This window comes from Canis lupus, chromosome 15 (genome assembly GCF_048164855.1).
Source record: "Canis lupus baileyi chromosome 15, mCanLup2.hap1, whole genome shotgun sequence".
NCBI classification, from domain to species: Eukaryota; Metazoa; Chordata; class Mammalia; order Carnivora; family Canidae; genus Canis; species Canis lupus.
The window spans coordinates 29,543,370-29,568,435 of record NC_132852.1 but is presented as its reverse complement, the minus strand read 5'-3'; the positions used below and the strand labels follow the sequence as shown (position 1 = coordinate 29,568,435).

At 36.6% G+C, this 25,066-nt stretch overlaps 1 protein-coding gene and 1 long non-coding RNA gene across 9 annotated transcripts in view; one reads left to right on the top strand and one right to left on the bottom strand.

The window, feature by feature from the left end:
* LOC140604804 (uncharacterized) overlaps positions 1-15,957 on the top strand; it is a 67,261-nt gene extending 51,304 nt beyond the window's left edge. The window contains exon 4 of one of the 2 annotated variants that reach the window (XR_012007627.1): positions 15,856-15,957. This is a non-coding gene — a long non-coding RNA (uncharacterized lncRNA). Of the gene's footprint in view, positions 1-11,249; positions 11,329-15,855 lie in introns of those variants that run through there. The other variant, XR_012007628.1, reaches the window with a different exon arrangement.
* The window catches only part of NRG1 (neuregulin 1), a 1,074,255-nt gene that overhangs the window by 502,126 nt on the left and 547,063 nt on the right, over positions 1-25,066 (bottom strand). The window lies entirely within an intron of this gene.

The window sequence follows — 25,066 nt, the reverse complement described above, 5'->3', positions numbered from 1 at the left end:
CATTTAGAGGTAATACAATCTTCCAAAGGCAGCTCTTTGCCCATATTTTCAACCTTATCCAGAGGTTAATTCTCTATATGAGGGAGGAAAGAAAGCAGGTCCCATTTCTCCACTGTGCATCAAGCTGGGTAAAGCCTTATTTCATCTACCACGCAAGGAATGACAAAATGCATACTAGCTAAACATCGTTTTGCCGTAGGTCTCCGCGTAGCTATAGCTCATCTGAGATTTGCATCTCAATTTTCTGCAGAAGCTACAATACAATAACAATATATAGATAAGAAAGTATTCATTACTCTTATTTTTTAAAAGTAATTAAGCAAAATCATTTCTTTTTTCATGAGTCCATAGGCGGTAGGTTAAAACTCCCGATGGAGGAGGATTGGCTGCCACGATGGTACTGTTGGCTAGCACTCTTTGAACAGATAAGTCTCATTATTGTTTATATATATATAAACAATATATATTTAACATAACATATATACCTATATGTTTAATATATATTTAATATATATCATAAACATGTATCTAATATATAACAATGTATATCTCATTGTTTTATATATTGTTTATATATAAATTCATGATATATAATCATATATATAATCATATATATTATACATTTTATATATATATATATATAATCACGAATTCATTTTATTTATTTATTTTTTTAAGATGTTATGTAAGAGAGAGAAGCAGGCTCCCTGCGGGGAGCCCTATGCGCACTGGATGCCAGACCCCGGGATCACGCCTGGAGCCCAAGGCAGCCGCTCAACCACTGAGCCCCCCCGCCCCCCCCCAGGCGTCACATTATCACGAGTTTAGAATGTGTTAGAAAGCGTGCTTTGCGCCCTGTGACGGATTGCATATTGCTGCTGTGATTCTTTATGGTAAAAAGCCCCAGGTTCCCAGCATCCGGAGCAGAGCGGGCTCGGCTCCCCCGGAGGCACGGAGGCGCGCAGGGGCTGGGATTCCCTCCCGTCAGCGGCAGCGACGTCACGGGCAGCTCCTCGGCTCGGCGGCGGGGGCTGGAGCGCGGGAGGCGGCGGGCGCGCCGGGAGGGGCGTCGCTGGGAATTTCCAGGGAAACACTGCAGCAGATGGCCTGCCTGGCTGAGCTTCAGTGACACATCTGCAGCACGGCTGGTGGGAAGGATATTTTCGGAAAATCTATGCTCTCTCAGGTCCAGCTAGTTCTGAGATACATATATATATATAATCTCAATGTTTTTATCCCCCCTCAACTTCTTTTATTGCTGAAAATGAGGTTTCTATTTTTGTTGCAGGGACAGTATGTGAAGGATCCCAAGCCACTCACCAATGCTACACCCTGCGTGCCCCCCCCCCCCCCAAAGGCAGCCCCTGCGCTTTCTTTCTGCCAGTTACATTATGCAGGCTGTCAAGGTGGCCCGTGGAATACAAGGGCAAATGTTGCTAAGGTAACAGGATTGAAAACCTGTCTGCAGAAGCAGATGCTTTATAACCTGGGGTTTCCCTCATTTGCATTTAAAGGCTCCAGAGCAATAGCCTCAAAGCAAGCCAAGTCCTTGAAGCTAAAATAAGATTTTTTTTTTTAATGTCATCTGATATGTCATTGAGCAGATTGTACCCCTGGCAAGGTTGAATAAGTGCAGAAAAAAAATATCAGGTGCTGGTAATTCCCAGTGCGTTGGTCCTAGAACTGATGCATTTAAGAGCATCCCCATTTTCCCCTCTACTTTCTCAACTTACATACACCCTGAGAAGAATGAGGAATTCCCTCTTCTTTTTTTTTTTTTTTTTTTTTCTTCTGGATTGCCCTTCACAGCGTTCTCAAAGGTTAAACTTCTGACAGTCTGGGGTGTATCGCTCCAATCTTGGTGATCTAAGACTGCTTCATTGCACATTTGCAACAAAGGAGATAAAGAGAGGTCTGTGGCAAAGCTCAGATTTGAAGCAAGTGGAAAAATCCCTTAGGCTAAGTGAAATTTAGGAATTTTGATATTATTCAAGAATTAAATAAACTAGATTTTAGATATGACCACCAGAGATATCTTTATAGGTACGATCTAATCACTGCATTAGGCACAACCCAGATGTAATTCCAAAAATAAGCTCCAGCAACCAAGCAGCAAAAACTGTACTTGGTTGACTTCTTTTACAAAAAGATTGGATCATAATTCTTTCAAACGAAACATATTAAGTATCTGCCTGTGTTTCAGTTCCATCATAAAGGGGTCCCTGCCCTGTATGAACAGAGCAGGAAAATAGATGCTTGTAACCCATATAAAAAGTCAGATTCATAAGTGGCTTTTAACAATCACATGAATTGAAAACTGAGTGATAGCTAATTATGCAAATAGAAGCATAAGAGCAAGAAATGACAGAGGTTTTAAAGATTGGGCATCTCGGTAGACATTTTCAGTAGGTTTTGAAAGGGTTTGTGAATGAGCTTCACTCCGCAAGCCTGAATGCAGACTTCTTTGTTTTTCTGCCAAAGCTCAATAAAACTCCATTACACAAGAGAGAAAAGAGAGTTTTCAGTGTCAGACATGTTTATTTTCACATGAGTAACATTTTCTGATCTCCATTTGTGATGGTAGAAATATGTCACGTTGCCACCTCTAGCGTCATGTACCTAACCCAGACGTAAACTCGTAAATCATAACAAGTATACATTTAAACACAATTCAAAATCATGACTTCTAAAGGATCGACCACATTTTAATAGATTTTTAAAACATATTTCAAAATCACTTAAAAGCAGCAAAAGCTGTCTCCTTGTTCATACCACCAAATTGCTAGTGTTACATTCTAATACCACCAGCACAGGGACTGGCAGGCAACACACACGGCCTAAGTGTGATTCCTGATTCTGAGTCCATCATTACCAATGGTGCTGACATGTACTCCCATTATGAGTAAGAACTTTGGATACCAAATCCTGCTCTTCCTCTCTAGAGTGAAGGATGGTCATAGACTCTGAGGTTCAGGCTCATTTTGCAGCCTTTTAACCTCTAAACTGCCGGTCTGAGGCAGGCCTGAAATTCTGGATAGATAGAATAAAGAAGTGACTCATAGACAGTTTGCATTTGAAAGGACCCTGGCAATCCCCTGATTCAGCACCTTCCATTTACAGAGGAAGACAATGCAGGCCAGAGCAACAAAGCACCTGCCTTTCTGGTGGCCAGGGAAGGAAAACCATTCCTACATGTCATTCCTCGTGGATGGCATAGAGGCAAGAGCAGGTGCCCCCTCATACTACATGTACTCTGTGTCTCTTAGCACCCTCTCTACCTGAGCTGTGACTTAAAACAGTGACGAAAGTCAGTTTCAATGTGTGGAGTTCATTCGGAGGTAGCCTCCTAATTGGGCTTGACCTAAACATAAGGGTGATGGACACATCCTTGGAGCTTCCCAAACCCAGGTTTCAACTTCTTCTGGTGTCAAGCATTCACCCCTCTAGTCTAGTTTTTTTTTGTTTGGTTTTGTTTCGTTTCATATTAGTTTATTTAGGATTCCATTTTCACTCCTCAATAGATTTTATGTATTTCTCATATGCTTCTTCACTCATTAATTCATCCAGTCCTGAAGGATTACTGAGTGCTATCTTGATCAGCCAACCATCTTCATAACAAGATTTATCGACAAGTCCTGGGTTTTCTGCAAGAGCTTCATTAGTTTCAGTTACTTCTCCTGATAGAGGAGAGTAGAGTTCACTAGCACTTTCACACTTTCCAAAGCACCAAACTCATCTTGTTTGTTCAGTTTTGTCCCAACTTCAGGCAGACTACAGTAAGCAACATCTCCCAAAGCTTCCAGTGCAAAAATTACTGATTCCTACTGTTCCAATACCATTTTCTGTTGTGCTTAGGTCCCCATTACTTCTTGTCCTGTCCCACCTGATCCACTTCAGATTGTACATGCAGCATGCTCTCTGAACATGAGGGTTTCCAAACACTAGGGCTAGAAGTAGATTTCTCAGACATCATCTTAATAATGCTACTCTTCGGCTCAAGAACTTATGGTAACGCCTTATTGCTGAAGACAGCCACCAATAATTTTTCAGACATGGATAATAGGGAGGTGGTAAGGTATGTAGGGAGGATCGGAGTCCTGACTTCAGTGTCTACAGATTTTAATTTAAGCAAGTCACTATTTCATCATCTACAAAAAGTCGCCATGTTACAAATGATGGTTTTCTTGGGTGAAGGGGCAAGGACTGTGTTGTATGTGATTTTATCTGCATAGGACATAGTTTACAGCCTGGCATATTTTAGAGGTACACTGGAATATAAACTCTGTGAGGGCAGGGATTGTTGCCTGTTTTATCCGATGAGGTACTGTGGATGTTTAGAACACCACTTGACACAGTCTCAATCCTCAATAGGTATTTCCAGAACTGTATGTTAAATTGAAAAAATAAGCAAATTTAATGAATGAATATGGGGACACTTTTGGCACAGAGGTGTTCTGACATGACTCCTCCCCTTTTCCCACCTGGTTTCCTCCTACTAGTGATTTTAAAAAGGCTAGGCTTTTTAACTTGTTTTTTTTTTAAATAAGAGTATTATAATAAGAACATTCTGTTCATAAAAGGATGGGAATTACAGTATCAAGTGAATTTGCACAGTAGTTAAAGGGGAAAAAAGGACCTCTACGGTATTGAATAAACTCTCCCAGAGGAGCTTTGAAATAACCAACTCTTGGCCTAGAAAAATTGGCTGGCACTGCATTGACTAACAGAATGGTGAGCAGTTGTTATGTGGTGGGCAGGGTAACTAATGCCCCTGTGGCTTTCATCTTTGGTTGTGTGTTAGAATCCCCAGGGAACTTCTGCCTCTGCCATTCCCCAGACCAATCAAATCAAAATTTGTAGAATGGCCCACACTGTAAAAAATGCCTCAAATGATTTTAATGAACAAAGAAGGCTGAAAACCATTATCTTAAAGATGAGTAATAATATAAAGTTGGTTTTGGATTACAATTACTTTGTTTAGGCTGATTCCAGCCAATAGACTTTATGTCCTAAATTGGCTCATGTGATTATGGAAGTTGACAAGCCCAAGATCTGCAGAGCTGATGTCCCAGTTTGAATCAAAAGAGAGAAGTTACTGGTGAGCCAGGAAGACCCAAATGTTGCAGTTGTAAGGTCATCAGGCCAGAGAATTCTCTCTTACTCTGGGGAAGGTTAGCCTTTTGCTCTCAACAGTTTTTCAACTGCCAGCATATTATACAGGGCAATCTGTTTTTCTGCTTTACAGAGTCTAGTGATTTAAATGTTAATCTTATTCAAAAACACCCTAAAGAAACAGCTAAAATAATGTTTATCTAAATATCTGGGTACCCCTTGGCACAAGTTAAGTTGACATCTGAAATTAACCGTCACATTGGGTACGTAGAATTTTATCCTGGGGAACGAAGTTGTATTTATAGAAAAAAATAATGATCTTATTAAATCCAATTTTAATTGAATCAGATAATTATTAAACATCAAGAAGACATTAGAAACCTACTGATTTAGAATAAATGTTAGGCATAGAGAACTTTTTAAATAACCACTTCTCATAAGTTTACTTTTATTAGTAACTTGGTTTATTTTACTGCCATCAAAATCATATTATATAAGTAACAAAGGGAAATCACTGTATTTTAAATGGTTCTTGGCTTTATTTGAAGTAACTTTTGTTACCTAAAATTAATGCATCTAGAAACTTCACTGGAAAATAATTTGTTAATATGCAATAAATTTTCTTGGCAAGTGCTAAAATGACAACTGTCTGCTGCCCTACCCATTTGTAGTATTTCTGTAATTACACACTTAGGACTTTGGGGGATGTAACTAATATCCCTGAATCTTAATTTTTCTCATTTACTCTATTACTGCTAATTCAGTAATTTAAGATATTTATGGTAATTTAGCTCCAACATCTTGATATGTTCAAGATTACAAGTCTAGTTGCTAACACAGGCAGTACTTGAACTCAAATAGTTGTTTTTAATATATCTCTGTTCACTGCTATAACTATTTGCGTTAAGAATAGCTGGCTGGCTATGGCATATAAGGTATGTGAAAACTCAAACGACACTCATAGTTGATTTCAGACTTCTCTAGTTATGTATAAAAACAAGAATATCCCACAGAACTAAGAGCTCAGAAATTATCTTGTGTGAGCAGTGGCTAGGTCTGTGGAATTTTTTGAAGAGGACATTTTATTGTGAAAAGTAGTTCTACATAAGGATATTGTTATAAGACTTCAGGTTATTAAAAAGAAGACAATGAAGAGCCTTGGAGAATACACACATACACAAAACTTAAATGTTCAGAAAAAATCAGAAATCCTTAAACAATTAAAAAAGTTTCTTATGAGTCCAATGGATTTGCAGAAACTGAACCCTGAAACCAAAAATAATTTAAAATTTAAAAAAAGATACTTGAAGATAAGATGTATATAAGTTCTTGGTAAACCATACAACAATCTGCCAGCATCTTCTATGGTGCAATCTAGGAACTCGTCACAGAGTCAAAAAGTTCCTTACCCTTCCAGGCTTCTAATGGGCTAATGCATATAGTGAATCTCCACTGATTAAGCATATAGGTGGTAGATTCAGACTGTATCACTTACTACTGTGTGAGTTTGGGCAAGCTGCTTAACCTCTCTGAGCCACAGTTTCATCGTGTATAAAATCCTAATAGGTTCCACACAGATGTGTGGGGATTTAACAAGATGAGGTATGTAATGTACTAAGGGGTGTGCGGCACATAGCAAATGCTCAGAGGTATAAACTGTAGTACATGGATCTTCCAGTTCATTCTCAGTATAGCCACAGAAGGGTTAATGGCCAGAATCAGTTCTGACCTGGTCAGTGTCCAGGCTACCCTGGTTGTTATAACAGGTGAATACCACTCTGAATTACAGTTATACAAAAGAGGAGCTACAGCATGCAGTGATTCACTATCTTTTGTGACCACATAATTATTTTTGCCAAGTCTTATAGAACTAGGGTTCTGAGAGAGATTTGTAGAATCCTGCCTTTTACAAAATGTTATTTTGTAATTATTTTTACAAAATGTTATTTATTCCTAAAGTAAGGTTGCCAGATTTAGGGCAGTAAAACATGAATTTCAGATAAATAACATAGATTTTTAGTGTAAGTAAGCCTGTGATATAATTATGTTAAAAATTATTGTTTATCTTAAATTCCAATTTGATGGGGTGTCTTACATTTTATCCGATAACCTTACCTATAAATACCTTAAAATAATCTTATCCTAAAATATCTACCATGAAGATCCAAAGTACAGAAAGGGAATAGGGCCTTTGGCCAAATCAGAATGTCCCCAAACTCATGATTTCCACAGTATTTATCCCATTCTGCCTTCTTTGAAGTATAATATTTTAGCTGTCTTCCTCATTAGGCTGTGAATTACATAAGGGGTGAGCACTGATTTGTTTTATTTTCTACGTGGTGCTTGGAGCATAGGAAGTGCCCAGCAGGTTTGTTTTGTTTTGTTTTGTTTAATTGAATTAAACTCAACCATTGCTTTTCTGACTTTTGTTAAAAAAAAACAAACGCGTTCTTTATAGAAAACTTGAAGAAAGCAGACATAAAAGGAAAAATAAGTCATTCTAATGCTAACATCCAAAGAAAAGCAGTATTAAATTTGTATAATCTATCATTCATATAAGAATCAGTTTTTCTAGAGCATGATTTTAATGGATATATAATATCTACTTAACCAGGGTAATTGTTTCTAATCTTACTCTATTGAAAATTACGAGATAAACATGCTTAAAGATAAATCTTTGTATAATCTCAGACTTGTTGGGTTTTTTTGTTTTGTTTTTTAAAAGATTTTATTTATTTATTCATGACTGACATAGACAGAGAGAGGCAGAGACACAGGTAGAGGGAGAAACAGGATCCAGGTAGGACGCCCGATGTGGGACATGATCCTGGGACTCTGGGATCACGCCCTGAGCCAAAGGCAGATGCTCAACCACTGAGCCACCTAGGCATCCCTCAGACTCATTACTTGAAGAATGCATTTACAAGTTAAGAGTATCACTGAGTGGAGATATTGCTACTTGCTATAGACCAAATGTCAGGGTCTCCCCAAAACTGATATATTGAAACCCTAAAGAGATAGGCTTTTGGAAGTTCATGACTTCATGAGATTGGAGTCCCCATGATTGGAGCCCCCATGATTAGATGAATGTCCTAATAAGAAAAGGAAGAAGGCTAGCCCTTTCTCTTTTAACCATGTGAAGATACAAAGAGAAGACAACTATCTGCAAACCTGGAATAAGGCTCTCACCAGACAGTGGGTCTGCCAGTGCCTTGATTTTGGACTTTACAACTTCCAAAATTGTGAGAAATAAATGTTTGCCACTTAGTCAAAGGCAATTTGTTACAGTAGCCGGTGTTGACTAAGACACTATCCATGGACAGATTTTCTTTGGAGCATCAGTGATTTCAAAATTGCCTTATGAATGGATATAACATCTGAATAGACAATCATCATAGAAGATATAGTTAAGGTAGACAAAGGTCTAGCCCCTCACCCCACCCACCCCAAGCTACTAACCCCAGGTGTTTTTAATCTCAGTTCTCCTAAATTCTCAAAAACATATAATAACTCCAGTATCCAATCTCTTTCAGAATTTCGAATATGAAAATTCCCAATTCACTTTACTAGGTCAATAAACCGTGATACCACTCACTGTACAAGGCAAATTTAAAATAATCTTGAATATGAATGTAGAAGACCTCTAAATAAAATTATCCAATGAAATTTAACCATATGGTCAAATAAAACAAGAACCAAAAAGATTTATTTGAAGAATAAGTTGATTCCAACTAGGAACTAGATTTATCGTTCCTAGGAGCTGACAACTTAAACAGATTATTTTTTTTTAACTTAAACAGATCTCAAATATGAATTTAGAAGACCTCTAAATAAAATTATCCAATGAAATTTAACCATATGGTCAAATAAAATAAGAACTAAAAAGATTTATTTGAAGAATAAGTTGATTCCAACTAGGAACTAGATTTATCGTTCCTAGCAGCTGACAACTTAAACAGATTATTATTATTATTTTTTAACTTAAACAGATTAAAGAAAGTTATAAGCCAGGAAAATCATTTGACTAAATTCAGAACATGGTTCCAGTAATAATCCTTACTGAAGAATTCAATATAATAAGGTATAACTAGTGGAAGTCCATGGCAAACATTGCACTGGAGCTGTTCAATATGGTAGCTATAGCCACATGTGACTACTTAATTTTAAATTAAAATTAGTTAAAATTCAATGAAATAAAAATTTAAATTTTCAGTCATTCTAGTCACATTCCAAGGGCTCAGTGTGGCTAATGAATATCACTGGATGATGCATATATGAAACATTTTCATAACACAGAAAGTTCTGTTTGATGGTGCTTCTATAAACAACTCAGAGCAGATCCTAGATATATGTGGACTTGTAAAATTTTAATAAGAGCTAACTTTATTGTATGCTCCTAATGTGCCTGGTATTATTTGAGGTGTTTTATAAGTATTATCTTATTTAATCATCATATGATATAATAATCATTACTAGTTTATCCATTTTAAAGCCATGAAATCAGAGGGACATGGAAGATGTTAAATAAATCAAAATTTACAGAAATTTTAAGTGGCAAAGCTTCCATTGAAATTCAGATGTCTGACTCTAGAAACATACTCTTTATAGTGAAGCTCCACAGCATCCTGAGTTAAAGATGACAAATTAATGGGCAAAGGATAAAATACTCACTAAGTTGTGTTATAGCAAATGGCCATCCATTTGGGAAAAAGTTAACTCAGATACGTGCTTTGTATTATTTAAAAGATATAGCCATAAATATATAAAATGGGTAAAAAATATAATTGTGAAACACTGAAGTCACAAAAGCTCTTGGAGAAAGCAATGCATTTTTATACTTTTGGGGATACCAATTCCCAAGAAAGGAAAAAAACTCAGAGACTTTGAATAAGGAGTTTGATAAATTTCAGCACATACAAATTAAAACCTGCTGTGTGACAAAACAAAGTATAATCAAGGTTAAAAGACAGCAACAGAGTGGTGGAAGATATCTGAAACAAAAATAAAGTGCTATTACTTATAAAAAGGTTACATAAATCTACTGGAAAAAGGCAAACAGCCCTGTCAAAAAATAGGCCTAGAATATGGGCAAAATTCCTCTTGGAAGGAGAAATACAAATGACCAAAAAAATATGAAAAGATGTTCAAATTCACTGATAATCAGAGAAATGCAAAATAAAACAAGACACCATAATTCACCCATCAGATTGGACAATTTTCAAAGAGCAAAACTTCATGCAGTGATACAGTGTAGGGCCATGGAATTCCCCATAAATTACTGGCGATTGTGTAAATTGATACACAATGCACTCTTGAGGGTAATGTCTATCACATTTTAAAATGAGGATGCCTTCAGTCCAGCAATCCCACTTCTGGGATTCTAACAGTTGACAAAGATTTATGCATTTTCATGGCAACGTTGTTTATAAAATGGAAAAATTGTTAATAACCTAAATACCTATCAATTAATGAATGATTAAATAAACCTACTTCCCCTACATTATGACATATGTGCATTGCTTTAAAAAAAATGACACGCATGCACTTGACACTTGGAGCTATCTCTGAGATAATACTCTGTATGTGAAAAAGCAAAACAAAACAACACTCCTCTCCCAGACTTTCAATTTATCTATGGTTGCAACTTGACAACAAAGAGGGCTGTGAGAATCCACAGGAAACTGACACAGTTATCTCTGAGAAATGTAATCTGGGAGAGGATTTTGTTGGGGGCCGGGGCGGGGCACTTAGGTTCTCTTTTTACTCATTATAACTTAGGCATTTTTTAAAAAGATTATTTATTTATTTATTTGAGAGAGAGAGAGAGAGAGAGCAGATACCATGGGCAGGGAAGGGCAGAGAGAGAGGGAGAAGAAGGCCCCCTGCTGAGCAGTGAGACAAAGGGAGCCGGGCTCCATCCCAGGATCTGCAGATCACAACCTGAGCCACCCAGGTGCCCCTACTTAGGTATTTTTTTAATATTTTATACTTAGATATTATTTTATGTTATGAAAGGGTATATTATTATTGTGATCAACCAAATTAAAAAGAGAAAAAAAGCCACAAATGTACTTAATAAATTGGCGCCTCATATGTACCATCTTTTCTCACTCATTTCCTACCCCCGCTTTGAACAGATGGTTTATCTGTGAATGAAAAAGAAAAAGAGAACAACACATGGCTTATTTGTTCTGGGCTGCTGCTACAGATGGAGATAAAGGCGAGTTCAGCAGGTACTGGTGACTGAAGACCCTTTTTCTGCAAACAGGGTCTTATAAGTCTATTGGTTCTTAATAAATCTTAGAGGCAGTTGCCACTAAAATAGCTAAAAACTGGTCCATAGAGTCGGAGAAAGAAAATCCAGTTGGGGTATGCTTTTGACCACTGTGGCTTTTGAGTGATGAAGTTCATCTCTTCTTGACCTTAAAAATCTCAGAGCTGGCTGCATTGTGGCCTTAGACAATCCCATATCCCAAAGGTAGTTTCGTGTGGCAAAGGAAAGAATCATTTTATAACAAGAGTTCTCAAAGTGTGGTGCAGGATTCCTCAGAGATTCCCCAAACCTTTTCTGGCAGTCCTTGAGGTCAATACTATTTTCATAACAATAGTGGGATGTGATTTGCCTGTTTCATTCCTACTCTTCTACAAATCTATAGTGGGATTTTCCAGTGGCTACATGACATATGATAATGTCATTGCTCTGGTGACTAATGGAAATGTATCCTTGGGTATCCTTCTGTTTTAAACCTTTTTCACTTTAATTTCTAATTGATAGGTATAACTCACATTAAAAGAAACTCTACAGGGTCTTGGAGTATACAGTGGTTCTGAGACCAAAAAGTTACTTAACTTCAGGTTACATTCTGGCTTCCTTCATAATTTCTTTAGCAATTAATCCTTACAAAATACTTCCTAATCATTTGTGTTTATCATATTGTGTAGAAACTATGGAACAAAGTTCATTTGCCAAAGAAAACTATGAAGAACCAAAAACTCATAAACTCAAAATTGAGGGAAGAACTCCCTTCTCCCCCAGAGCAGGTTTATTTCAGTTCACTTTCTGCCCCAGGCAACAGTCTTGAGACCCAGAACACGATAGTGGCTCCTTTGGTTGACCTACAGGTTGTTTCTCAGGGTCTACAAAACTCATAAACTTTCTTTGAAGAGGAGGAAACTTGTCTCTAAGCCTCTTCCCCTTCCCTAAGGTAACCTGACACTGAAAGAAGAGATTCACTGAGGGTGATCTCTATGTAGATGGGGTTTTCCTCACTTATTAATAGCAAAGAAATTTTTATTTCTCAAAATAATTTTCTTTCAACAAATTTACTTACCTAATCATTTGGCAAAACATAGTAAAACAGAAGCATGCACTTTAAATGGATAAATTTTATGGTATGAGAATCACATCAATAAGGCTGCTACAAAACACAGTGAAATGAGCTTTTACTTGTCCTTTCATCTAACTATCTTTTGAATGTAAGCATAGCATTTCTTTTTTATAACAAGAAATAATAACAGTGATGATTTATGGGACATATATTTTATGTTAGACATTCATTGTCAAAATGGACTATATAAAGGAACTTACTTAATGCAAACAGCATCCTTTGGGTATACACAGCAGCAGCATCTAATATTTCAGATGAAGAAACAGAAGAGTTAGAGGAGCTAGGTCATTTCCTGAAATCTTGTAGTTATTAAATGGCAGAGAGAAGATTCAAACCCAGAGCTTCATTGTGAAGCCCATGACCTCACCCCCTGTTTTCCTTTGGCACCTGTTGCAGGATAAATTATGCTTTGCACGTTCATTATGGGAAATGTGGGCAAGACTAGAAGGTATTTATAAAAAAAAACAAAAACAATCAAATATGCTACTTCGTTGAGATCATTTTTCATTTTGAGAGATATTCACTTTTCTCCAACTCTTTATAGTATATATGCTTTTCCTCGGGTTAATACTGTAAGTATTGCCTTTCCCATGAAAGGCATCCTCTTTTTTTTTTTTTTTTTGGACATTTAGGTTGTTTCCAGTTTTTACTTTTTAGCAATGCTACCACAATGAGCATCTGTAAACACAATCTTTTACTGCATCTCTAATTATAGTTCCCAGACTAGATTATTTTAGAGAATAATTCTATGTTCACAAACCGTTAAAAAAACCAAACCATTTTATACTCCTACCAGCAGTGTTTGAGAGTACCTATTTCCTTACAATCTCCATTATAGTGAACAATTTTAGTCTATCTGCCAATATGATAGGTGAAAAATGATTTCTTAATTGTTTCATCTATTTCTAATGTAGTTAAGAAATCAAATCAAATAGGGTCATTTAAGAATCATTCAATGAACACATGTAGACGTTAGACAGACCTGGGCATGCCTTTTCTCATGCATTAACCACTGTGTGAAAAATCATGTATCATTTCCTAAACCATCTGTATGTCTTCCCATTAGGTCAAATCCAGTCCCTTAACACAGAAGGATGGTATTGTGTGGGCAAAAATCATCATGATTTTCCTTCCTATAAAGGGAGTGAGAATATCTGCTAGTTAACATGATATAATTAAGTAGGAAGCGTTAGGAGCAGTAAAGGAGTAAAAACATTATTATTCTAATAGGCTAGAAAAGAGTTTTTCATCACTAAGATCCTATTCACCATGAATGATTGTCTTTTAAACCATTCCCTACTGTGCTGAATCAAACAGTCAGATATTTTTAACTTGGGCTTCCTTTTCTCAAACTGTCTAATTGGATTTTAAAATCTGTTATTAGCCAGAAATAGCAAACTGGCCCTACAGGAAGGCTCCCCATATGCTGTTAGGATGTTTCCATAGTTTGGCTAGAGTTAATCACATTTCATTCATAAAGATTAGCTGAAAATGAAAAAGGAAATAGATTGTCCCCAACTGAACTGGCAAGGACAGCACAGTAGCTTCTGACTGGGGCAGAGATGTTTGACAGGGTGGGTAGTAGCAGCCTGTTTTGCTCTGACTAAAATGACTAGAATTCCCAGGAGAAAAAAAAAAAAAAAAAGCAAAAGACATTAGGCAGTAGCATTTAAATACCTCCTAAAGTCCTAAAGTCTGGAGGTATGTGGTTTTTTTTTTTTTCTGTTATTTTTTTCTAATGATAATACTATTACATTTTTGTTATAAAATATTGGAAAGTTGAGGTGTCTGGGTGGCTCAGTGGTTGAGCATCTATCTGCCTTCAGCTCTGGTCCTGATCCTGGGGTCCTGGGATGGAGTCCCACCATCAGGTTCCCTGCAGGGAGCCTGCTTCTCCCTCTGTCTGTGTCTCTGCTTCTCTGTCTGTGTCTTTCATAAGTAAATGAAATCTTTTTTTAAAAAATTGGAAAGCAATGATGTTATAAATACTTAAAATTACCTGTAATACCATATCCCAAAGATAGTCACATTTTAGTGGCACTTTTCCCCTTTAAAGTGTTATACGAATTTATTTTAAAAAACCAAATGTCATTCTCCATACCTTTGACATTTACACATTAAGTAGGAACAGAAAACATGGTACTATTTATAGTAGTGAAGGCAGTATTGAAATAGGTAATACGCATTTACTCATAGAAGATATGGATTATGGTAGAAGCCCTGCATTCAGTCATTTTAGCCAGGCATGGTTTTCCTTTTCCAATAATGAGGATAATAATTCTGGTCAGAGATGCATTGTCTTTACACAAACAAAACATTCAATTGGCTACAGAGAAGGCAGTTATAAACAGAATAAGAAAGAAGTCTTCTTGAGAAGATCCTGAGATCTATAGCTTTAAAAAAATAAAGCTTCTGCACTTGTGAACATAGCATAGCATATAAACTTGTCAAATCACTAAGTTGTACACCTGAAACTAATGTCACCTCGTGTGTCAACTACACTTCAAAAAAAAGGTTAAAAAATGTTTAAAAATAAAGCTTGTTTTTTTAATTTTGGGAATTTATGTAAGTATTTGGCCCCACTAATCTTCTTTTCCCCTTTTAAACCTCTCCCTCATCTTCATCTAACAGGTCTCTAATTAATATCTGATTTAGCTGTGTATCCTCCCTGACTTTCACTTCAGAAAGCTTTACAAAAGCCACTAACGCCGGAAAGATCCATTGCATAATGGAGGATGTGGCAATACTCTCCAAGATGATATGGGACATACTTGGGTGTTTGTGAACTCTCTGCTACCAAAAGAGAAAAATCACAAAGTGCTTTCCCATCACCTTCCAGTAAAACTGGGCCTAATTATGGTAAAACCACCTTCAGTTTTAATGTTTCACATTAGAGATAATTTGGGCATAGTTTATATATTTTTAATTTTTAAATATTTATTTATTTATTAATGAGAGACACAGAGAGAGGCAGAGACACAGACAGAGGGAGAAGTAGGTTCTTCACAGGAGCCCCATGTGGGACGTGATCCCAGATCCTGAGATCAAGACCTGAGCCGAAGGCAGCCGCCAAACCGCTGAGCCACACAGGCATCCAGGGCATAGTTTATTTTTGTTCTTTTCTTGAAATCTTGTTGGTGGGGAGTGATCTTGAGAAAACCCATCAGGAAAAGGCTACACTGCCAAGCCAACAGTCCACATTTTCTGCAATAATCAGTCACTATTACTCTTGCCTTCCTCAGAAATAATAGAAAGGGTGAACTGCACTAACAGGCAAATGCACGATTGTTCTAAAGGATCATCTAATGCATTAAATGACTCTCTGAGGTTGTTCCTTTTTCCACTTATAATACAGGAAAGTCATACTACTTTTTGCCAACGTAATGGAGAAGAAGAATGGAGTTTGGGTGAATATTCCTGCATTTTATTTCTCATTAAAAAGTTCATTTATATTTCCTTATCTCAAATCTCTGAAAAGTTTTTCCATAATCACAAACCTTTCATCAAATTACAGTTCTGCTCCTGTCTGTGAATAATTATGTATGGTCAGAGAAAAAAAAAAAAGAGCATTGAGCTTCTGTATCTAGCTCCTGGGTAGGTTCTTTGCATCTGCCCTTTCTAGCCTTCTCTGCAATCCACTCCATTAAGATTATTAAATTACATGTCCTGGCCACTTTTGATTACACAAGTAATGTAGAATCAATGCTGGAATGCTGGAATATTTGTAAAATAAAGAAAAACAAACAAAATATTTTGCTTATTTAACAGTATACTACCATATGTACTTTCTTAAGTGATTGTTCTATAAAACAAAAATTGAAATATTTCAATTTCTAAATGAAGGACTTTGGATGATTTGCAAAATTTCTATGCAATAGAACACAAAAAATATATTCAAAATGATTAAAACTTTCACACTCACTGTAACTTATGTCAATGGTTTTAAATTTATGTATTTTTGTAATCCGTTGAGGGTGCAGGTAACATTTTGAAAGATCCTTTATTATCTCAGGCAGGCACCATTGGATATTTTCACAAGTGTTATTTCTTATTTGATTCTCATCTTCATAATATCATTTATTATATAGATACAATTACCCCTAGTTTGCAAATGAGAAGACTATAGTCCAGTTAGCATCCAAAGTAATTTGTTTTGTGGCAATCAAGACTAGAAGGTACTCTGACTAGTATAGATGATAAGAGCTTTCTCTATGACAATAAATGAAATCAGTACCTCTGTCACAGAAGGGCTCCTATTTTCTGTTTTTCATTGATTAGTTCTGACCCGCAGACTAATCGAAATGACACATTTTTGTAAAACTTTCATGCTAATGATGCAATAATTGCAGCAATCTAGTTAAAACAAGTCTAATCATGCCACTCATCTGCACAAAAATCTTCAAATAGTTTCCTGTCTTGTACCAAGAGCTGAAGTCATTGAAAACAGAGGCCAACATGATCTGTGTTCCCCACCCTTACCTTTCTGACCTCATTGCCACCTCACTCAGTGGGCTACAACCATACCAACCTGCCTATTCTACTTCAAGCATATCATGGCCCCTGCCCTTTGCACTTGCTGTTTCCTCTCCCAGAATGCCCTTCTTCCATATACATACATTGGTTACACACTCACTTCCTTCAAATCTCTACTAAAAACATTGCATCCTTAATGACCAGATCACCCAGCTTAAAATGTCAATACTCCTTGAACCCTAATATAACCTAATCCCCTTTGTTTCTCTATGTTCCCTGTGGTTCCATCACAGAGCTCTCAGTAAGTATTACTAGATGCATAGCTGATATCATTTCTTCCTAGTCCTTGCTTTTGATTAGAATTCCAGGTATATGAATGTAGCTCCATGAGCCCAGAGATGACCATTTCATTCCCCACTGCATTCCTCATTCAAAGAAGCATGCTTGGCCCATAGTTGGCACACAATAAATACATGCTGAATGAATGAATGAAATAGTTAAGAACAAAGAAGATGACTGAAATTACATTAATGATATAGAAATTTGCTCTTAAAACCTCAACACTCCCTAAATCCTTTCCTCTCTTCCTTTCTTCTTATTTCTGTTTGTCTGTTTAACTGTCTCACACTTCCCCTCCTCTGTGTCTACTTCCTTGAAAAGAACAGGCTTGCTCATAGTTTCCTAAGAGCACCAACATGTGACATCAGAGTTGCACTCAGGACCACACAGCCTGTGACAGAAATCAAATTCCAATATTTGATACATTGAACCACACTGTTACTTGTAACTTGAGGGTCACATAGGGTTTTAAAAAGATCAACTACGTCAGTAGCCTTGATAGGACATTTTGGATTGCTAAGAAAAATCAGTTAAAGGGTACCTGGACACAACTCAATAGCACAAACCAAACAATCCAATTAAAAAATGGGCAGAGGACGTGCTTGGATGCTTTTCCAAGGAAGACATACAGATGGCCAACAGGTACATGAAACAGTGCTCAATATCTCTAATCATCAGGGAATTGCAAATCAAACCCACAATGAAATATCACATCATACATGTTGGAATGCTGGTGTCAAAAAGACAAGAAATAACAAGTGTTGACAAGGATGTGGAGAAAAGGGAACCCTTATGTACTGTTCGTAAAAACGTAACTTGGCACAGTCACTGTGGAAAACAGTGTAGAAGCTCCTCAAAAAACTTAAAAAAAGAATTGTCATAAAATCCAACAATTCTACTTCTGGGTATTTATTTGAAAAAACAAAAACAAAAACAACTACTAACTTAAAAAGATACATGCACCCCTATGTTTAATGATGGCAAAACATGAAAGCAGCCTAAATTTCCAGCAGTGGATAAATGGATAAATAAAATGTGGTGTGTGTACACACACACACACACACACACACACACACTGGAATATCATTCAGCCTTGAAAAGGAGGAAATTTTGGCCATTTGTGAACATGGATGGACTTGAGAACATTATGTTAAGTGAATTAAGTCAAAAAAAGACAAGTGTCCTATATCACTTCTATTGAAATCTAAAACAATGGGATGCCTGGGTGGCTCAGCAGTTGGGCGTCTGCCTTTGGCTCAGTCCCAGGATTGAGCCCCATAATAGGCTCCTTGCATGGAGCCTGCTCCTCCTGTCTCTGCCTGTCTCTCTGCCTCTCTCTGTGTCTCTCATGAATAAGTAAATAAAGTCTTTAAAAAAAAAAGGAATCTAAAACAAAAACACTCCTTTCAACAAACAAACAAACAAACAAACATACATACATACAGAGAACAGAGTGGTTGTTGCCAGAGATAGAAGACAGGGGTGGGGTGGGCAAATGGGTAAAGTGGGTCAAAAAGAACAAAACTACTTTCCAAATAAGTAAGTTATGGAGATATAACATATAGCATAGTGATTAAGGTTAACAATATTGCATTGCATATGTGAAGGTTGGTAAGTAAGTAGGTCTTAAAAGTTCTCATCAAAACATTTTGTAGATACATATGGCAATGAATGTTAACTAGCCTTATTGTGGTGATTTTGCAATATATACAAATATTAAATCATTATGTTACATATCTGAAACTAATATATGCCCATTATACTTCAATAAAAAAATAAAAACAAAAATATTTCAAAGGGCCCTCAAATTTTCTTTTTATGACAGTGAAAAAGATGGACAAAGATCCTTTTACCCTGCTGTTCCAGATTATAAATAAAAAATAAAATAAGAAATATCTGGTAGGACCTTTCTGCTTTGCTTTTGTTCTAGCTGATTATATTTTTCTTAGGCAGACCACAACCATGAGAAATTAACACTGAACAAGTTGATCAATATGCAGCAAATACAGCCTCCTTCAACTCTGAAAGTTTTCATATGAGAAACAAATCTCTGTAAATATTCTACTGATATTCCTCATTAACAAACAGAACATTGAGCAAGACTGAAGTAATCAGCCTTGCTACTATGAAATCCAGATTGATGTCCTCAGGTGCCTTCAGCTGATGCCACACGGTTGTGTTGAGACAACATGCATAGAAACATGCCAATGATACATATAAATAGCTGAATTTGATATATTTGACAATCTCTGATATCATCATTTTCTATGGTCTATTTAAATTGAGCAAGCCTGGAATCCCACCCCCTACTGTTTATAATGCTACTTAATAAGTAATTGTTATTCACAGGACTCAGGTCTTAAATTTAGGAGTTACCAGGGATACTTAGAAGCAATGATTCTCACACAACAGGACTCAAAGATGTAAGGGACCATTTCATGTGAAAATAAGTTCCTCATCATTGGAGAGATTCAACTCAAAATTGTAAAATCACCTATTAAGGATCTAATGTCAGCATCAGGGAAAGGGTTGGAATAAATAATTTCCAAATTCTTTGACTCAGAGTCCATGGAATTGTACAGGAAAAGCAGCTGTTATAAGTTAGACTGTGTTTTTTTCATAAAAAAGCTGCAATTAAAAAAATATTTTATTTACTCACGAGAGATACAGAAAGAAGCCAAGACATAGGCAGAGGGAGAAGAAGGCTCCCCGTGGAGAGCTCGATTTAGGACTCAATCCCAGGACCAGATCATGACCTAAACCAAAGGCAGATAGATGCTTAACCACTGAGTCACCCAGGTGTCCTTGATGCTGCATTCTTAAATATAAGTGGGCCATTGAAGTCACCAGTGAATGAGAAAAGCCTTTGCTATAAAAGGAAGAGACCCAAGCAAACAAGAGGAAATCTCCACCAAGAGAAAATTAAGACAATTTAAAGTGTGGACAAAACATTTTTACAAAATATCTCAGTTAAAGAAAAGAAAAGCCTCTTAAACAAGAACAGTAATACTGTATGAAGCAGTATGAAATGAATAATCAGAACACATAAAAAAGTGTTCTTGGAAATTTAAAGTAGGAAACCTAAAATTAAAATACTAGGAGTACTAGGAGAAACAATGAAATATAAAATTGAGATAATTTCCAAGAAATTGAATACCAGAAAATATTTTTGAAAAATAGGAGAGAAAAGATCAGTACAGAGATCCAATGTGAAACTCCAAGAAATCCCAGAAAGTGATATCTGAGAGATAAAATGAAGTGAAGGAAATTATCGGAGAAACAAGAAAATTCCCCAGTGGGTGCACTAAGGGTTTAACATAATAAGAAGATAAAAAATTTATATATTATTATTAAATTTTAGAACATTTGGTATAAAAGACCATCCAAAAGGAAAATAAATTAAATACAATTGATTAGGAATAAGAATGTCATCGAACTTCTCAAAAACAATAGTGTAAAAAAAAGTGACAGCAGAGCAAAAATCTTCAAAATTCTAAGAGGAAATGGCTTTAAATCTGTCTTCTATATTCTGCTCAAATATCAACCAAGGGTGAAGGTGTAATAAAGACACTTTCAAATAAGGCAGGTCAAAACAATTATTTCATAAGTATGCATATTTGAACACTACTGGAGAATATGTTAAACAAAGAGGAAAACAAAGATGGGGAAGATATAAGAAAGTAGCAAGGTCACAGCTCCAACAGTAAACTCAGAAAACATCTTGTTGAAAATAAAGCAGAAGATGGAAGGCATCATTGGAGCTTAAGGAAAGAGACATCACCATGAAAAATGAAATGAAATTGATGAAGATTAAGTTTATGGATAGGCATATGACGCAGAAATTGAATAAATAGGGAAATAGTTTAAGAGAAAATCAGAGAAATGAAAGTCTAAAGCAATCATTAACTCCAGAAAAAATGAAGGACTGTTCAAGATAAGAATAGGGGTTGTAGCGCAATGGTTGGCTCAGCAGTGAGCAATATTTTCATCAGCAATTTACAATGTAAATACCAAATATACATTGTCACATAATAGAGGGAGGAAGGGGAAGCTGGATTCTTATAAGAATTAAATAATATTTTGTATATAAATTTCCAGAAACATAAATAATAAATGACTATCCTCTTTCTTCATTTTTAAAATTTTAACCTCTCTTTGGGAAAGCAACATGGTTTAGGGAAACGAACACAGGCTTAAGAATAAAAGAGCTCTGTTATTAATGAATTTCAAGTTGTTTAACTCATTAGAGCATTGGTTTCCTTGCCAGTCAAATGGATGTAATATTGACCTCAGAAAATTTGTGTAAAACTCAAATGACATTCAAAACCAGAAAACAGATGCACAGTAAATGTTTCTTGTTACCCCTTCTTTCAATTTTACCTAAATTTTTAGATGCTAGAAAAAGATTTGTTATGAAAACATGACATTTTCAGGCAATTGCAGTGTTAAATATCACCCCAAGGGTAGCTAAGTTATCTTGATTAGAAAACAATGCCCTTCACCAAGAACAGGATGATCAAGCAATGATCTTGCCAGAGCGTTGTTCAACCTGCCAAAATATTGCCTAAATTCTCATGCAACTTTTGGCACGGAAATATTCATTCATCCTCAGGAGAATCTTGGATGGCGCGTGTGTGTACACACACATGCACACATGCCCTTAGTGATCTCAAAGTTTAGGGGAAATGTTCTAGGATGTGGCAAGGTGAGGATCTTTTTCTGGGACATGGCCAAGCATGTAGACAAGCATTTGCAATGTTCTACTCAAAATGTCAGAGGGCTCTGCAAATTCAAAAAAAAAAAAAAATGCAGAAGAGGGGAGGAATCAAGGGAATCAGAAAAAATGATTTAAGAAGCATCAAATATTAGGAAAGATGTCTTCTAAAACTTGATCTGGGGCCAGCACCCAGTTCTCAGTTTGTTTAGCTGAAATGATTGCCCCACAGTTAGACAATAAGCTAACAATATACATATCCCCGATGTTTATGGTTGTGTGAGTTTTGGCAAATCATTTAAAAGCAGACACTTAGAAAAGGTCAAAACTGGAAGGAGCCTTGGAGATGATTTGATCCAAGCTCTCACTTTCTGAGTAAGAAAGCAAGGCCTCAGAGGTGATAAACCATATCCAAGGCAGAGACTTGGGCAAGCTCCGAGGCACAGTATGTTCAGGCTAGCTCCAGGCATGTGTAGACAGCAGGATTAATTCAGTCACCAAATCAGCCTTTAGCAGAGATTGTGAAGCAATGAATGCAAAGCCTAGGCAGTCCCCCAGGGGTAAGGATAGAGAGAGGGGGCTGAGAGTAGATCACCATGTCTGTGTGAGAGCAAGAGAATTTGCAGAAGGCTGTGATTTTTTTTTCCCTCTCAGAATAAGAATATATAAGAATAACAACACCTGGAAAAAAAATAAATAATTAAAATAAAATAAAAATTAAAAAAATTAAAATCCAAACAAACAAGACCAAAAACCAAAAAACACTTTAGAAACAGAATCTAACAATCTCATTCCAAAAAAAAAAAAAAAAACAACAACAAAAAAACCAAAACAACAACAACAAAAACCAAAAACCAAAAAACAAAAAACTCAGAGGAGCAAGCATATGGAAAAGATGAAATAGAAGAATATCATACTGGAAGATAAGAGGGAGACTATGAATATGCCTTTGGTTCACAGACCTTAATTCTATTTAATGAGACATACTGTTGAACATCCTTGGCTTCATTTGAATGTCCTCTGAAAAGTCATCACTCCACAATGGGATGAAAGGTGAAGATTTCCCTTGGAAATGTTAAACTATTTTCTTTTTGGCACTTATCATTTGGAAACTAAGATTTTAATAAAAACTGTCTCCTCTCTGTTCCCTGGGCTCTCCGTTGGGCACATTTCTGCTTTTGTGAACTCCCAGCTGACTCGGAAAATGGATTTGTTGTCTGAATTGGGCAGTTTCACTCTCTCATCCCATTTTATCTAGTCTTTTCCATTCACCATCAAGTACTCTGAATCTAAAGTTCTAGGCAGAGATGATGACAGATTCCTTTTATCAGAAAGCCATTCCTGATGAACCAGGGGAGAGCCTGTGACATTCCTTCCCTTCATGCTTCCTCTCTCCTCAGCCCACACCCACATGCTGCATGATTGCCTCCATCTCCACGACTGCTCTAGGACTGGGAGCGATTCACACCACATATAGGTACCCAAAAATATGTTTGGTGAGCTCAAAGGATGTGTACAGATCAACTGCTTTCCAAAGTGTGTGAGCACACACACAAGTTGTATCTATTCATTCTCTATTTTGTGGAGTCAAAAGAACAGCAGGTATGGTTTCCACTGCACAGTCTTCATACAGGCACTGGTGTAGTAACTCTTCACAGAGTTGGCACTGCCAAGAAATGAGGCCTTCCCCATGACCTAGTTGTTCTAGGATCCTCTAACCCACTTCTTAACTGATGATATTTACACCAAATCAACTGCAATGCAAGGAATATCTTTCTTTACTATACAATTCTCTAACTTATAAAACAGGATTTGATGTCTGTCCTAAGATTTATTTCAAGGTCGTAATTATAACCACTGATGATGGAGCTATGTCCATAGGTACACTCAGGGACCACAGTGGTTTTGGAGGCTCTTTGAACCTAGATATAATGGCATGACATTGTTACACTTTTTTAAAAAATTCCATTCCCTTTTAATAGATTTTCTGATTCCTGTTCTAAGCTGTTGGCTTTTAATGTGAATTGGTAAACCTCACAGGTCAATATATTAGAATTATGTCAGGTCTAAAGCCTTTGACTAAGAGCCAGAACTCATGAGCTTTCATGTTGACCTATTTTTAACTGGGGGGTTTTGATACCTAACTCTTTCTTTCAGGCTAGACCATTCCAGTTTCCAGAAAAGTAACCTTTCCAAGTCTGAGGTGTTACTGAAAATGCTGTTGATAATAATACTGCTGCTAATGAAATTCTTTTCACCTTAATAGTACTAAATAATTTATGTATAGGTAAACCAACCACCCTAGTTATTTCCTGGGGATGAGCTATACTCACAGAGAAGTTGGTAACAAAACACGGGGAAATGTTTTTTAAATTAAAAATTTATTTTATGGCTATAATTTTCTTTAGGAGAATAACTTTCATACAAGTCATCTATAGAAAATCATCTAACTTTTTTTTCAAAGAAGTATAGTAAGGGGGCATATTACAAAGGAACTGGTTCTTCTAAAAATACTTCCCAAATGAGAATATGCTTTGGAGTGATGTTTTTCACTGATCTTATTTTTTACATGTTTTGGAGTAAATGCTGGACACACCTCCTGCATTTACTCCAAATATTAAAGCAATGGAGAAGAAAATTCAGTGAGTAGCAGTGGTTTTGAATGCCATGGTGCTAGGGTTATAAGTCCAATCCCTACCTTTACCCCAGGACTGTTTATTAGGCTGACTTTACTATTGTCAGGGCCTGGGGAATACCTGTGTGGGCTCCACCTAATAGTACATGGAAGGAAGGTGGTGTGGGTGGGTCATGAGTGGACTCTGCCAACAGAAAGAGAGGTGAGAGATGGAGTATCACAATATGGAACACTATTCTTGCTATATTTTACATGAAAATATTAAACCTTTACGATTCCCAGAGTTAGGGATAATGTAAATGCTCCAATTTGAATAGTCATTTCTGTATACGTTTTATCAGCTGTGCAGATCACGTGCAGAACTTTCTTCTAGGCTCTCGACATAATTATGAGGACACCGAGATG